The sequence below is a fragment of the Aethalodelphis obliquidens genome, unplaced genomic scaffold (genome assembly GCF_003676395.1).
Source record: "Aethalodelphis obliquidens isolate GAN/ISIS:26980383/991018 unplaced genomic scaffold, ASM367639v1 scaffold14, whole genome shotgun sequence".
Classification (NCBI taxonomy): Eukaryota; Metazoa; Chordata; class Mammalia; order Artiodactyla; family Delphinidae; genus Aethalodelphis; species Aethalodelphis obliquidens.
In genome coordinates this window covers 29,293,474-29,310,580 of record NW_020837958.1, presented here as the reverse complement: position 1 = coordinate 29,310,580, position 17,107 = coordinate 29,293,474, and the positions used below count along the sequence as shown (strand labels likewise).

At 34.5% G+C, this 17,107-nt stretch overlaps 1 protein-coding gene and 1 long non-coding RNA gene across 2 annotated transcripts in view; both read right to left on the bottom strand.

Annotated features, from left to right (window-relative positions):
* The window catches only part of SOX6 (SRY-box transcription factor 6), a 620,818-nt gene that overhangs the window by 149,839 nt on the left and 453,872 nt on the right, over window positions 1-17,107 (bottom strand). The window lies entirely within an intron of this gene.
* Window positions 12,105-14,624, bottom strand: LOC113624966 (uncharacterized). The gene is made up of 2 exons (XR_003434523.1): window positions 14,593-14,624; window positions 12,105-12,931 (listed from the first exon to the last, which is right to left on the bottom strand). It is a non-coding gene; the product is annotated as an uncharacterized LOC113624966 (long non-coding RNA).

The window sequence follows — 17,107 nt, the reverse complement described above, 5'->3', positions numbered from 1 at the left end:
ATGTCTAAACTATTGACAGCTGGGTCCCAGCCATGGCAAGATAACCCTCCCTGGAAATATCAGTGAGAGACCTTGCCCGTATATGTTCAGGGGGGCAGGATGCAGAGAGGTAAAGTAAGGTGATCTTTATAGGAAATAAACACTGAGTAAAGGCATAAATAGTGACTATAGCCACAAATCAAATAGCCTTCAGGTGTTTACTCTTTATTATACTCTAGCCCTTTTAGAGCAAAAAGTTAATAACATGGAACTTTAATTCATTTTGGAATGTAATCTACAACTCTTGCCCTCAGCATACACACTTACACACATACACACACTCACACATACTTCTATACTTGCTATGCCAACTAAATGCACAAGTATGTCAACACTGGAGCTGCTATAAGGATAAGCTAACATGTTGATTCAAAAAGAGCAATTTTATTTTTATATTTTAATTTCATAATATGTTCATATTAAATAACTTAGATACAATAAAGCAATGTTCCTATTAAAGAAGGTAAGGTCCAAACTCCCTAGCCTGGGCTGGCAGTGAAATCACTCTATAACATATTCTTTTTTTTTTTTTTTTTTTTTTTTTTTGCGGTACGCGGGCCTCTCACTGTTGTGGCCCCTCCCGTTGCGGAGCACAGGCTCCGGACGCGCAGGCTCAGCGGCCATGGCTCACGGGCCTCGCCGCTCCGCGGCATGTGGGATCCTCCCGGACCGGGGCACAAACCCGCGTCCCCTGCATCGGCCGGCGGACTCTCAACCACTGCGCCACCAGGGAAGCCCTATAACATATTCTTAACAAACCTCTCAAACCTCTTTCCTACTACCCTTTATCCTCTTTCTCCTCTTGCTTTCAATAGATTCTAAGTTTCTGTGCATGACGCTTTTCTCACTTACCATGTAGAATGATCTTTCCTTTCCCCTTTGCCATCCCAAACCTGACCTACCGTTCAAAGTGCAGCTCAAAACTCCTCTATGAAAGTTCCCCAGGTATAAATTTCTTTCCCTCTGTCAAAATTTACACTGCATACACTGTGTTGAATTATTTAATGGTTTTCAGTTCAATATTTGACACCATTCTAGGCACTGGGGACACAGAAGTAGAGAAAATTTCCTACCATTATCTCCTAGGGAAGACAGACAACGTACAAATGAATGTAATATGTATGTATGTGTCTGTATACACACACCCATGAGCAAATATATATTAAATATAATAAATGCCAGTTGATAATAGATGCTATGAGGAAAAATAAAGTTAAGATAATGAGATAGAGTATGAGGGGTAGAGGGTGGGAAGCAGGAGGTAGTCAGTAGGGAGTAGAAAGGACTATTTGGGATAGTGGTGGTCAAAAAAGGCTTCTCTGAGGAGACAATATAGCTCAGGGTTAAATGAACTGAAGTTGCATGAGATCTGATTTAGGTTTATAAAGATCACTCTGGTGGCTGTGAGAAAATTTGACTTTATTAGGGCCAGAATGAAAGCTGAGAGACCAGTTTAGAAACTACCTCAACAGTCCAAAAGTGGGGATAACAGTGAACTTTTTCCATTTTATATATCTCTCTGCTCAAGCAGAAGGAAGACATCTTGCAGACAGATTCTTAGCACGCTACTAGGACAGTGCCTCCAAATATGAAAGGCAAAATGTCATTATCTGACTGATTATCTGACTGATTAACTGACTGACTAAAACAGACCTGTCCAGTGATTTCATGAGACAAGAAGCATAGCATTTTCAAGTTTCAAGCACTTGCACCTTTTTATGCCCATAGGGGAGAAGAGTATAAGAAATTAAAACCTAAGTGGCTACTGCTGAATCACTATTAATTCTTTTCCCCAAATAGTATGTCTGAATAAAATTTTAAGCAGCCGAGAAGCTTACTGACAAAAACTAAAAATGTAAATCCTTAATTCAGTCTCTGTGTGGGAAAAATAGGAGTATTTTAAATGACATTCAAGCTACCTATGAGAAAAAAAAATCAACTGTTAGTAAAGATCAGAAGAGTAGAAAATTTAATATATGCAAACTGGCTCAAAACACTGATTAAATTAAACTTCTCTTGCTTTTTTTTTTTTTGGTAGTTGAGACTAATGTTATATTTGCCAAATGAAATGGAATTTACAATACAGAGTCAGATGCTGCAGCAATTCACCTCAAATAATATTCTTTGCTGTTACAAAGAACAATAGGCCAATAGCATAATTTGAATGATTAGTAATAACTCATGTAATCACAGCTGAAAGGGAATAGAAACTCAAGCCCAAAACGAAACAAAATGGTCCACTCAGGTCAATTAAAAAAAAAACAGAACTCAAAATGGAAAATTATCATATTGAATTTTCCATACATGCTTTTTTTTTTGTGGTACGCGGGCCTCTCACTGTTGTGGCCTCTCCCGTTGCGGAGCACAGGCTCCGGACGCACAGGCTCCGGACGCACAGGCTCAGCGGCCATGGCTCACGAGCCCAGCTGCTCCGTGGCATGTGGGATCTTCCCGGACCGGGGCACGAACCCGTGTACCCTGCATCGGCAGGCGGACTCTCAACCACTGTGCCACCAGGGAAGCCCCCCCAACTTGACCAATTTTAAGACAGTTCAACTTAACTTTATAAATTTCTGTGGGTAAGAAAGTGAAACAAGGAGAGAAAGAGAACCGCCTTTGCATCCCCCGCCCCCGCAAAAAAGAAAAATCTATGTCCCATGATATGTGAGTCACATGGTAAAGTATCTATCCATAGATTTAATTTTTGACTTTAGCTTGGGTTAAAACTTGAATGCCTAAAAATGTAGTTACAAATTTGTGAGCAGGCATTTTCCTCAACCCTACTATCGCATCCACAAGGATCTAGAATAATGGTGATCAAAGCTATAGATATTTATTTTTAGTTCCAAATGACAATTCCCAAATATGAATGACACAAAGCCCAGCTTTGAGTCTCTTCAACTCTTCTCAATTTAACAATATAAAAGGTCAGTTTAGCTCGTTTAAAACTGCACTATGATTGTATTTTCCATGGTAGAACAAGGCGTTGAATCTACATAGACATTATCAGCCAATAACAATAGGTCTTTGTCCAGCTGTGACTACTTCCCTCCTCTACAACCATTTCTTATCTGGCCCAGGAAATGCCTGTTTTAACTGACAGGTAGGAGATTAAATCTACAGCTGCCGAAACACAATCTCAGCTCTGTTAGATAGGCTTTCATTGAAAAGCACTACAAACACATAATTTGTTTATGTTGTACCAGTAATCTCTGACAAAGCAGACTGTCTAGCTGAGACAAATGTGGTTAAACCCATTTATTGTATTATTTCTGCTACACAGAACAAGCTCTTAAAACACAGAAACTAGACAAGGCACAAAGCTCTAGCTGTCTAAAGAAATCAAGAAGAGATGACTTCTTGTTACACTAGCCCTTTTTATACAGAAAGCATGTTCTCCCCTGGAAAACATCTATTCCATTTTTATTTTAAGTGAGTGGTTCAATTATGTTTATGTTTTCAGTTTTTGAAGTTTCTTTTGTTGCTTCCAGCATAAACAGGCATAAAATCACCTAATCACTAAATGTCTCTAGATTTAAGAACATGATGAATATTTATAGCAAGTGCTATATCACCCCTTCAAAAAAATACCCATAATGATAAATTCTAATGACAATTGACCCTCTTTCAATATTTATTGCAAATTCTGATAATGTTATTCGACTTCTTTATTTCACTTGATGTAAAAATAGCTTTGCAACTTATAAAGAATATGAATAGCAGTTTCCTTAAAATTAAGGAGTCATGCACAGAGATACCTAATTTTATAAAATAAATGTCAAGGGGGGAGGTTCTAACAACAACAGCAACAATAAAATCTGCTAGTTACGTGGCCATAAATTACTTGCTCCAGGTTAATAATAATAAGTAGAAATAAATTTTATTATTTTATATCTAAAATTTATTCTTTAGGTATACTCATTCAACTCTAGCTAGCATTCTGAGTATACTGTATATACATAAACTGTAAAATTACTATAACTAAAGATTAAAGTCTACATCTACCTTCACTAAATTCTAAAAGTTATAATCAATGATAATGAAACAACAGATGGTACACAATATGGTTTAAAAATAAGAAAACAGATGCTGTAACTCAAACTTGTCAAAAATTTTTAGGAAGAGTAGCATAATAAAGATTATAAAACTATATTTGAAATATGGCCAAAAGGATTATGGTTAGCCACTCTCAAACATGTCACCATTCCCTAAAATCTTATTTTATTTTTCCTTAATCATCATCATAAAACAGGCAAGTGAGAAAATAATCTTCCAAGTTGGAACATATGGGCCACTTGGAACTCAGTTAGTCTTAAAATACAGAAAGTATGCAATAAACTAGCTGAATCCATGGGGTCTCCCTCAAACAGCATGGATAATGAGGGGAATCCATAACAGACATAAACAAACCCAGAAAGATGTCTAGACCCCACATCATTATGTATGATATATGCCCAAGATATATGGGCATACATTTGAATGTTCAAGTTCAAACTTGGCTTCTATTAGACTGATTCAGTCACAGCATGGGGTTTCTTTAATAAACAAACCTTACTGTTAGAAAATATTGGAGACTCAAATCATGTATTATGCCCCAGCTAGTTAAAGATGTGGTGCTCTAAAGCCCTATATCCCTTGAAGCTTTCTTACAACAGACTGTAAATAATAAAGGAAAACTACATCTAGAAAAACATATAGAAGTCTTAGATTTTTGCATTACAAGTTGGGAGCAGATACTACACAAAGCTAACATTTCAACTAATTTTTAAATTCCCATTAAAAATTAGAAATGAGTTGAACAATGTGGGCCTTAGTTTTTTATTTTATCTGAATGTTTTCAGATAAAAGATGTAACCAGGGTTATTTATTTCACTACAATAAGTTCTTTGCCATATTTGATATATACACACATGTATAATATAAATAGCTTTACTTCACTTTAGGATCAGACTTTAGAAACAGAATGGTCTTAGAAACCCATTTTTCCAATACTTTCATTTTAAACATAAATATAATAAGGCCCAGGAAGGAGAAGTGATTTGTCAAGGTCACAAAATTTGAGAATGGCTAAGCCAAAGTTAAAAACAAGGTCTTTACTCCAAGTGTGCTGATTTCACAAAATTATAAAATCAGAGATTTTTAGGAATGGAAATAGATTTAGAAACTATGTAATCCAGTGATTCTCACCTGGACAAGGAGTTCTGGTGAGCTTTTTCAGAAATACATATGCTCTCTCGTTCCTTGACAAGTACTACTGATCAGGCCTAACTACCACATTTTATAGAGGAGAAAACTGAGGCACGAAAGGATAATGTGACTTCCGCATGGCAACATAACTAGTTAAAATCAGCTAAGATTTGGAACTAGGTCTAATTCCCAGTTCAGGAATTTTCATTTTTCTTTCCTCATTTTCTTTCTGTCTCCTTTAAGGTAAAACCTAAATATAAATACACCCTTTCTGTTCTCAACTTTGGTCTAAACATTTTTTCTTAAACATAAATTTACATCATGTGACAGAGGATGAAAGCAAATCTCAATCTTCTACAAAGACATTCTGGCACAGTAACTCTGATAATTGTCTCTCTTCCTCTTTTCCCCCACTTCACAACCTTCAAGTTTGTATGCCTGTGACATACATTAAAATCAATCATGTATTATTCTTTTTTTCTTAAGGTAGTGAAACCATAAACTCCTCTGAGAAGAGAATCATAACTTCTTCTCTCATATTCCTTACAATATACAGAACACAAAGACAGCTTTTAGCGAAATATAAATTGAGTTATCTGTTTGCAAAATATAAATTGAGTTATTTTTCCGAAGGTCAGGGTATTAGTTTTAAAAAGCATAAAAGTAGATTGACTAAGTAGAATGCAACAGTATATAAAAAGGATAATAAATCATGACCAAGTAAAGTTTATTTTGGGAATGCAAAGTTGGTTTAACATTTCAAAATCAATCATTATAATTCATCATTATAAGAGAACAAAGTAGGAAAAACATGATCATTTCAACAGATGCAGAAAAAGCATTTGCAAAAAATTACTACTCATTCATGATAAATACTTTCAGCAAATTTGAATCAAAGGGAACTTCTTTAATCTGATTAAAGGTATATTTGAAAACCCTACAGCTAACATTGTCATCAATGGTGAAAGTCTCCCTGTTTTCTACCTAAGGCAAAAATGTCTGCTCTCACCATTTCTATTCAATATTGTACTGGATTTCCTAGCCAGTGCAATAAGCAAAGGAAAAGAAATCAAATGAACATAGATTGGAAATAAATAAGTGAAATTGTTTTTAGCTACAGAAAATATGATCATGACCATAGAAAACCTTAAGGAAATCTAAAAGAATAACCTACCAGAACTAATAAGTAAATCAAGAAAAGTCACAACATACAAGGTCAATAACAAAAATCACTTGTCTTTCTTGGTTTTAGCAATATCCTTCTGGATATATCTCCACAGGCAAGGGAAACAAAAGCAAAAATAAACAAATGAGATTACATTAAGTTAAAAATCTTCCACACAGCAAAGGAAACTGTCAACAAAACGAAAAGACAATGTAACAAATGGGAGAAGATATCTGCAAATCATAGATCTGATAAGGGGTTACATCCAAAATATAAAATATACAACTCAACAACAAAAACAAACAGCCTGATTAAAAAATGGGCATAGGATATGAATAGGCATTTTTCCAAAGAACACATACAGATGGTTAACAGGCACATGAAAAGATGTTCAACATCACTAATTACTAGGGAAATGCAAATCAAAACCATAATGAGATATTACCTCATACCTGTCAGAATGGCTATTACCAAAAGGATGACAAATAACAAGTGTTGTAGAGGATGTAGAGAAAAGGGAACCCTCATACACTACTGGTGGGAATGTAAATTGGTGTAACCACTATGAAAAACAGTATGGAGATTCCACAAAAAATTAAGAGTAGAACCACCATATGATCCAACTATTCCACTTCTGGATATTTATCTGAAGAATACAAAAACATTAATTCAAAAAGATACATGCACCCCTATGTTCACTGCAGCATCATTTATAATAACCAAGATATGGAAACAACCTAAGTGCCTACTGATGGATGAATGGATAAAGAAGATGTGGTATAAATATGATGGAATATCACTCAGCCATAAAAAAGATGAAATCTTGCCATTTGCAACAACATGGATGGACCTTGAGGGTATTATGCTAAGTGAAATAAGTCAGACAGAGAAAGACAAATACTGTATGATTTCACTCACATATGGAATATTTAAAAAAATGAAAAACAAAACAAACACATAGATATGGAGAATTGAGCAGTGGTTACCAGAGAGGAAGGGGAGGTAGGGAGAGGACAAAATGGGTAAAGGGGGTCAATTGCATGGTGATGGAAGCAAAACTTTTAGGAGTGAGCAAGCTAAACTTTTGGGGGTGAGCAAGCTGTAGTGTATACAGAAGTCAAAATATAATGTTGTACACATGAAATGAATATAATTTTATAAGCCAATATTACCTCAATTTAAAAGAGAAAGAAAAAAGATTTGTGGAAAGAAAAAAGATTTGGAGGGTGGGCAAAATGGGTGAAGGGAGTCACAAGGTACAAACTTCCAGTTATAAAATAAGTAAGTCCTGGGGATGTAATGTACACCATGGTGACTATAGCTAATACCGTACTGCATATTTGAAAGTTGCTGAGACAGTTGATTTTAAAAGTTCCCATCACAAGAAAAAAAATTTGTCATTATGTTTCTTGATGGATGCTAACTAGATTTATTGTGGTGACCATTTCACAATATTTACAAACATCAAATCATTATGTTGTATACCCAAAACTAATATAATGTTATATGTCAATTATACGTCAATTAAAAAAAGACTTAAAAAATCACTTGTCTTTCTATATACTAGAGAAACTAGAATAAACAATTAGAAAAGGGAATTTTTAAAAAACTCTATTTTCATTAGCACAAAAAATAAAATGCCTAGAAAAACATAACCAAAGTATACAAGGCCTCTACACTGAAAGCCATAAAAACATTGCAAAAGGAAATTTTTAAAATACCAGAAAAAATGGAGTTAGACTTGGAATGGAAGCCTTCATGGAATGGAAGTCTCAATATTGTTACAATAGCAGTTCTCCCCAAATCAATGTAGAGATTCAATGCAATCTCAATTAAAATCCCGAAGGACATTTTGAAGATAGTGTCAAACTGATTCTAAAATTTACATGGAAAAAAATAGCCAAAACAATTTTGAAAAAGGAAAACAAAACTGGAGAACTATCGTAAGATTTCAAGACTTATTATAATGCTACAATAATCAATTAGGGTAGTATTGGCATAAGGATATACATGTAAATAAATAAAATAGAATATAGAGTCCAGAAAGAAATCCACACTTGACTTTCACAATGATGCCAATATAATTCGATGGGGAAAGGATAGTCTCTTAAACAGCTTTTGCTAGAAATGGATATCAGTGTGGGGAAAAATAAACCTAGACCTTTATCTGTCACCAAACACAAAATTTAACTAAAAATGGATTAAGACCTAAATGTATAAGCTAAAACTAGAAAACTTCTAGAAGTAAACATAGGAGAAAATCTTTGTAATACTGTATTAGGTAAATATTTAAAAAATGGAACACAAAAACATGAACCAGAAAAGAAAACAAAAAAGATAAATGTCATCAAAATTATAAACTTTGCTCTTTCAAAGACACTGTTAAAAAGACAAAAAAGCAAGTCACACACAAAAATACATGAATGGCCAGTAAGTACATAAGAGGATATCACCAATCAATCACCAATCATCAGAGAAATGAATATCAAAACCACAATGTGATACCCCTAAAACCCACTGGAATGGTTAAAATTAAAAAGATTAACAATACCAAGTGTTGATGAGGATGCAGAACAACTGGAACTCTCATTCTGGAATTCCCATTGCTGGTGGGAATTAAAAATGATACAGCCACTTTCCTATAAAGGTAAACATGCAATTTCTATATAGTCCAGCAATCAATCCACTCAGATATATATACAAGAAAAATGAAAATATATGTCTACATCACACTTGTAACATTATTCGTAATACTGTAGTCAATAATGGGAATCAATCCAATATCCATTAACTGGTCAAATTATGATATGTCCATTCTGTGGAATACTACTTAGCAATATAAAGAAACGAAATATAGATAGACCCAGTAACATGAAAGAATCTAAAAATCATGCTAAATGAAAGAAATTGAACATAAAACAGTAAGTACTATATGATTCCTTTTATATGAAATTCTAGAAAAGGAGAAATTATAGTGACAGAAAGCAGATCAATAAATGGACCCAGAATGTCACAGAGGGGATCTGACTGCAAAGGGACATGAGGAAACTTTTCAAGGCTAAAAAGTTGTATTTGGCTGTACACAATTTCCAGAATTCATCAAACACTTAAATTTTATTGTATGTAATTTATACATCAATAAAGCAGGATAAAAACAATTTTCAAAAGTGGAAAAATTTTCAACTGTCCTATGAAGTAGGCATTAATTTCCTATTTTACAGATGTGATAACTAAGATTAAGGAATATTAAATAATGTACCAAACACTATAGCTAGTAAGTTGCAGAGTTAGAATTCAAACCTGTATCTTCAGCCCATATTCTTTCCAAAATGATAAGGGGCTTTCTTTTGCAGGTAAAAGGTATTAACAACATCCTTGAGAAAAGGAAAATTCTACTTTAGCATTAAACAGAAAAAGGGTACTGCTGGGAAGTCTGGACTCACACTGTAGACCCCCTGCACTATCAGGTTGCCTGGAGTTTTTTGTTGTTGTTGTTTCATTCACATTAACTTGTTAAAATGACAGCCTTGTCCCACCTACTCTTAGCTTGGAAAGAAAGGCAACTTATACCACAAGGGCACCCAAATTCACCAAGCACTGTAAATCCAAGCAGCCTATTCCTTAGTCTCAGGAGCTGACCTCCCCAAATGGCATGTGGATAGAAGAAGCAAGAGTAGATACATTTCAATCATTTCTAAAAGTTTTATTGTAACAAGAAATATCATGAAAAGTGCATCATTTCATTCAGAATCAGTTGTATTTATGGTAGTATAAGACTTGGAATAAGTGAATTAATGCTAAAAGACCTAGATCAGAGTCAGTAACGTCAACAAATTGCTTAACTTTACTTCTCTTCTCAGTAAAAGAGCAATAATAATACCTACCTCAGTAAAGCCCTTAGCACATAGTAGACACTACCCACTGAATTTAAATTTGATCATTTCAAACCAGTATAGTGATCTCTTAAACAAAGAGGCGCACCTCCTTTTGGAGAACATTTCAGAATCGTGTGTGTGTGTGTGTGTGTGTGTGTGTGTGTGTGTGTGTGTTTGTATGCGTTCTTCATTACCCATGTTCTTTCTTCTTGGAGATTCATTATGCCCTGAGTGAAAGAGTGATCCTGCCCCAGGATAAGCTTTGGGGTGGTGGTATACATATGACTTGAGAATTGCCAAAGCACATTTGTGAAGAGTAAACGGGAGAAAAAGCTCTGAGGTACACAGCTGGGTTTATCTTATCCTATAAAGGTTTACAAGAAGAAAAATTAAAGAAGGATCTTGCAAAAAAGGAAGAGCAATATTTCACAGAAATATCTAAGGAAGGTTAATAGCAGAGATTGTGAATTATTTTATCAGGCACACAAATTAGAGGTACATACCAAAGAAGACCTAATGACAGATGTTAATCTAACTTGATTCTCATGACATTATAACAATATTACCGTGTTATTATATTGCTTTAAGCCACTATGGTAATTGCATGGGTGATAATAATAATAACAGTACTGCTAATAATAGTGGCAACACTGATATATCACTTGCAATGTCCCAGGCACTCTTCTAAGTGCTTTACATACAGGAACTCAATTAGTTCTTAGAACCCCTTCATGAGGTAAGTACTGCTAGTTTCTCTGTTTTACAGGTGAGGCACAGAGAAGCTCAGTAGCTTGCCTCAAGTTCAGGCTGCTAATAAGTGGAGGGTACAGGCAGTCTTGTTCCAGAGTCCTACTCTTAACCAATGTGCCCCATGATGTAGACATTTTCAAGGTTGGTACCTTGGGCCACACTGTGGGGAAATGAGAAGGAAGTAAGGAGAGCCTTGAAAATGTATTAGAGAGGGTGTATAAAGTTTGAAATAGTATACATAAGTGCACAGGCTCTCCATGCCATAAACAGCATTTCATCAACATATATTTGTGATTCCAGTTTTACTGTATCTACAATAAGGAAAACAAAGCAGGGAAATGTGGCCCATTTTAGAAGTGACTGACCTTGTGCTCTCACTGTCACACGGCCTAGAAAAAACTCACAAATATTTAAAGTATGTATCTTGGAAGATAAAAATCCTTTTCTTGTGTCATAATATTAACTTAATTGAAAATTTATAAAACATTAAAGAATTGTATGAAGTTATTTTCTCTTATCCAGAGGGCACATGGGTTTTAAAAGGTTAAGAAATACCGGATGATAAAAAGTCCATTGCTTAGATGTTAAAAGACTAGGCTGAAATACTGGTTCTTCTATTATCTTACTTATGAGCCAGTAAATTTCAATTTTCTTGTATAAAAATGAGAGAATAATATTTCTACTGCCTATTTTAAGGAATCAAGGTGGAAACTATTTAAGCAGTTGTGGAAATTATCTGAAAAATATGAATTACTATACAAATGTACATTATTTCCTCTACATTTCCTACAGATACCTAGCTGTAAACCAGGAAATGTTTTACTTGAAGCTTCATCTTAGGCCTACATACAGCATTGTTTCTAGGAATAAAGAAGCTAAGAAATGAGACTTGGGACTTCTTGAAGACCTACTGCATTCCAGAAAATACATGCTAGATACTTTCACACTTTATCTCAAGTAATCCACACAACAACACAGTTCAGTAAGATATCATTATGCCTTTTTATTGGTTCAGAAAGTTTAAGCCCACAGAGTTATCAGATCGACAAAGCGAGGATTAAAAATCAAGTGATTCTGATGCCTTCTTACCAAAGTGCCTTTCAGCATTAGGGAGATTAAGATTTAATCAGCCAAGCAACTACCACTAAACGGAATTTTCCTGTGGTCATTAATGTTTTTCTAACTTTCTAAAATTTGAAACGATCCAATTGTTGATCCAAGTTTAAATCTGGCTCCATCATGGTTGGACATTACATGGTCATTTTTTTGGTCAAAAATGGAAATAGTGAATCAGTTATTTCTTCCAACCTCAATATTCTATTAGAATGCACAAGTATGCTATGTTCATCTCTTGATGATGAATCTCTTGGCAGGATACTATTAGAAGTTTATTTCATCAACACTGAAATCACATCAACAGTGACATTTCTGGATCTCAGAAGCTGAAAAGAACAAATTGATTAAAAAAATTTTAAGGAGCACCAGTAACCATGGCCTAGACCCAATTATTTAATCATTTACAGGGTTCCTCCAAACAAGAAGCTTAATTCATTCAAATACAATTGAAGAGGGCATAAAAATGGATCAATAATGTGTTCTTTTTAAGCATTCCTTGTAAGAAACTTCTAAGTAACAGTGAGATCACAATTTTTAGCCAACTATCATAGTGACTAACACTTTCTGTTCTTAAACTCTTTGAATCAAAGTTCTTTTTTTTTTTGTATTTTAAGTATTTTATTTTTTTATTTTGAAATAATTTCATATTTATAGAAAAGATTCAGGAACATTGCAAAGAACTGAAATATACCCTTAAAAGACCCTACTGAAGTTTTGCCAAGTGTCCCAGTATATCCTGCATAGCAATAAAATCCAGGTCAGGATCATGTGTTGTCATGTCTCTTCAGTCTCCTTCAATCTGGAAGAGTTATTCAGTTCCTCATTGACCTTTACAACACTAACAATATTAAAGATTTCAAGAGAGTTATTTTGTAGACTGTCCCTAAATTGGTTTTTTTTCTGATGTTTCTTTATGATTTAATTCAAGTTAGGCATTTTTGGCAGAAATATCACAGAAGTGATGCTATGCTCTTCTCACTGTATCCCATCAAGTAGCTTATGATATCAATTTTTCCCATCATTGTTAATGTCACCTGAGTAATGTGGTATCCGTCAGGTTTCCCACTATACTTTAAACCTTTCCCTCTTTGTTTTCCTAAGTATTGTGCAGCAGACATTCTGAGACTATATAAACATTCTATTCCTCATCCAACTCTCATTCAACAGTTTAACATCTCTTCATGTTTCTTCTGAATTCATTATTGCTATGATGGTGGCCAAGGGGTGATTTTCTTTCAACAATTTCTTGTACAATTGTTAGTTGGCACTCTACTGTAACAAAGAGCTTTCTCTTCGCTTTTTCACTTATTTTATATATATATATATATATATATATATCAGTATGGACCTGTGGATTCTTACTGTGTTAAATGTAATAAATCCATTCTTATTTTTTTGTTTTTATTTTTACCACGTGCCAGATATGGACACAGGTTGCCCCTTCAAGGCTGGATTATGCCCCTATAATTCTTTTAAGTCCTTTTTCACTTTCTGGAGCAATAAGACATTCCAGACTTATCCTGTATTTTTCCTGCTCCAGACCAGGAGAATGTATTTAGAAGTCAAGATCTGGGTGCAAAGTATACTCATTACCACTGGGGTGTACTTTGCTCCTAGGTCCTCTCAGTAGACCTTAGAAATATATTTATGTATATATTACACAGATAAACACATTTATACTAATATTTACTTCTAGCTATATCTAGATATATCTATATGTAGATATTGAGATAGACACATATAAAACCATGAAATCACATTGATAACTTACAATCCAGCACCACAGAGTTTATTCTTGTCTTCCTCTTAAGTGTATTTTTAACTCTCTCTTCTAAAATCATTTAAAACCCTATCAAAATTCCACTGGCATTTTTCACAGAAATAGAACAAACAATCTTAAAATTTGTATGGAACCGCAAAAGACCCTGAATAGCCAAATCAATCTTGAGAAAGAAGAACAAACTTAGAGGCATCACACTTACTGATTTCAAACTATATTGCAAAGCTATAGTGACCAAAACAGTATGTTACTGGCATAAAAACAAACACACGGATCAATGGAACACAATAAACAGCCCAGAAATAAACCCACACACATATGGTCAATTAACTTCTGACAAAGGAGTCAAGATTATACAATGGAGAAAGGACAGTCTCTTCAATCAATGGTGTTGGGAAAACTGGACAGCCACATGCAGAAGAATGAAACTGGACCACCATCTTACACCATACACAAATATTAACTCAAAATAGATTAAAGGCTTGTAAGACCTAAAACCATAAAACTCCTGGAAGAAAACATAGGTGGTAAGCTCAGTGACATCAGTCTTGGCAATAACTTTTTGAATTTGACACCAAAAGCAAAGGCAACAAAAGAAAAAATAAACAAGTGGGACTACATCAAACTAAAAAGCTTCTGCACGGCAAAGGAAGCCATCAACAAAATGAAAAGGCACCTACCTAACAGGAGGAAATATTTGCAATTCACATATCTGATAAGGAGATAAAATCAATATATATATATTAAAAAACTCATATAATTCAACAACAACAACAAAAAAAATGTAACTTAAAAATGGGTAGAGGATCTGAACAGATATTTTCCAAAGAAGACATGGAGATGGCCAACACGTACATGAAAATGTGCTCAACATCACTAATCATCAGGGAAATGCAAATCAAAACCACAATGAGATGTCCCCTCACACATGTTAGAATGGTTATTATCAAAAAGACAAGAAATAAGTGTTAGTGAGAATGTCTTACCCTTGTGCACAGTTGGTGGGAATATAAATTGGTGCAGCCACTATGGAAAACAGTATGGGGGTCAACAGTACGGGAGTTCCTCAAAAACTTAAAAATAGAACTTTCATATGATCCAGCAATTCAACTTGGGGGTATTTATCTGAAGAAAACAAAAACACCAACTGGTAAAGATATGGGCATCCCCATGTTTATTGCAGCATTATTTACAATAGCCAAGGTATGGAAAAAACTTAAGTGAGTGTCTGTAGATGAACAAATGAATGAATAAAGAAGATTTGTATATATACAATGGAATATTATTCAATCATAAAAAACAAGGAAATTCTGTCATTTGCAACAATACAAATGACTTTGAGGGCATTATGCTAAGTGAAGTAAGTCAGACAGAGAAAGACAAATACCATATGATCTCACTTATTTGTGGAATCTTAGGGGGGGAAGAAAAGCTCAAGCTCATAGATACAGAGAACAGACTGGCGGTTGCCAGAGGCGGGAGTTGGGGAGTGGGCAAAATGGGTGAAAAAGGTCAAAAGGTACAAACTTCCAGTTATAAAATAAGTAAGTCCTGGGGATATAGTGTACAGCATGGTGACTATAATCAATAATGCTGCATTGCATATTTGAAAGCTGCTAAGAGAGTAAACTTTAAAAGTTCTCAGCACAAGAAAAAACAATTTTTAAAATATGTATGGTGACGAATGTTAACTAGACTTATTGGGTAATCATTTTGCAATATATACAAATATTGAATTATTCTGTTGTGTACCTGAAACTAAAATAAAATTATACCTTAATTTAAAACTTTTAATTAAATAAAAAACCTAGCTCCCATTATATATTCATATGTATATGTATGTTTATACATATATATGTATGTATACATATTTGTATATATGTATGTATTTATGTGTATATAAATATATATACTTATTTTTTCTATTTCCTATATGTTATGTGTTACCAACCAATCTCCTGACCCTGCCAAGTCACTTACCCATTTGGTAGTCTTCATCTAGTTGGCCCCAACTCTTATTGAGCTATTACTATGACGAACTACTTTTCTTACAGGGGCCTCAATCCCCACCAGGCTGCCATGCAACTCAGCTACCTTCCTCAATTGGGCCTGCCTAATACCTCGTTGATTGAACTATAAAGAGAAGGAGGAAAAAGAGGGAAAAAGAGCACTATTATCTTTTGATTTATGTCCTTACTTCCTATTAATTAGGCACTGCTATTTCCTCCCTTTTATGTAACTGGGAAGCAGCATGGTATAGTTGAAAGATCACAGGTTTTGATGCTGCAGAGACCTAAGTTTGATACTTGGCTCTAACTAACTAGATGTGTAACCTTAGTTTCCTCATCTGTCAAATGGTGATGATAAAATCTACACTGTTGCATATTTACAAAGATTAATGAAAATACACATAAAGAAACTGATTTGGTGCTCAGCAGATAAGACCATAAATGAGAACTATTATCAAATTGTTAAGCTTAGATGGTAAGCACTAAAATAAAGGTATGTATATAATTAATTATGCTTTGGTATTAAAGCTAGCAGGATGAATACCAGGGAAGATAACAAAAGGATTAACTTTTGCACTAGATCCTGATACCCAGGAACCTGGCTATGGGGCCTCCAGTGCTATGTTCTTCCAAGAATAGGGAAGAAATGTGGGAAATAAAGGAGAAACAATTTAAAAAATGTTTTTAAAAAAGAAATTTAAGGACGATCAGAACAGATGCTCAATAAGTATTAGGAAAAAAAATGTCTCTTCATGCTCAGCCTATGAGAGAGATAGGATAGTGAAGGTCATCCTATGGTTGCAAGTAGCATTTGGATTTCTCACTTAGATTTCCATTTAAAAACACTCTCATGAGAAAACAGTACTTCCACATTAAGAATGAACATTAGATTATAGTTATTCAGGTACTGTGAGTACCTAAAAAGGTGATGAGTTATTTAGTAAAGTTGCTAGCCCTAATTGCTTCATCTTTCCCAATAAAATATGAATAAAACCATAGTGTCTTAGAAACCAAATACCTTCATGTCACCTAGGTATCTTTTAAGAGTCCACAAGAAGTTCTTTCATTTGGTGCTGGGAAAACTGGACAACTATATGTAAAAGAACGAAATTAGAACACTCCCTAACACCATACACAAAGAGAAACTCAAAATGGATTAAAGACCTAAATGTAAGACCAGACACTA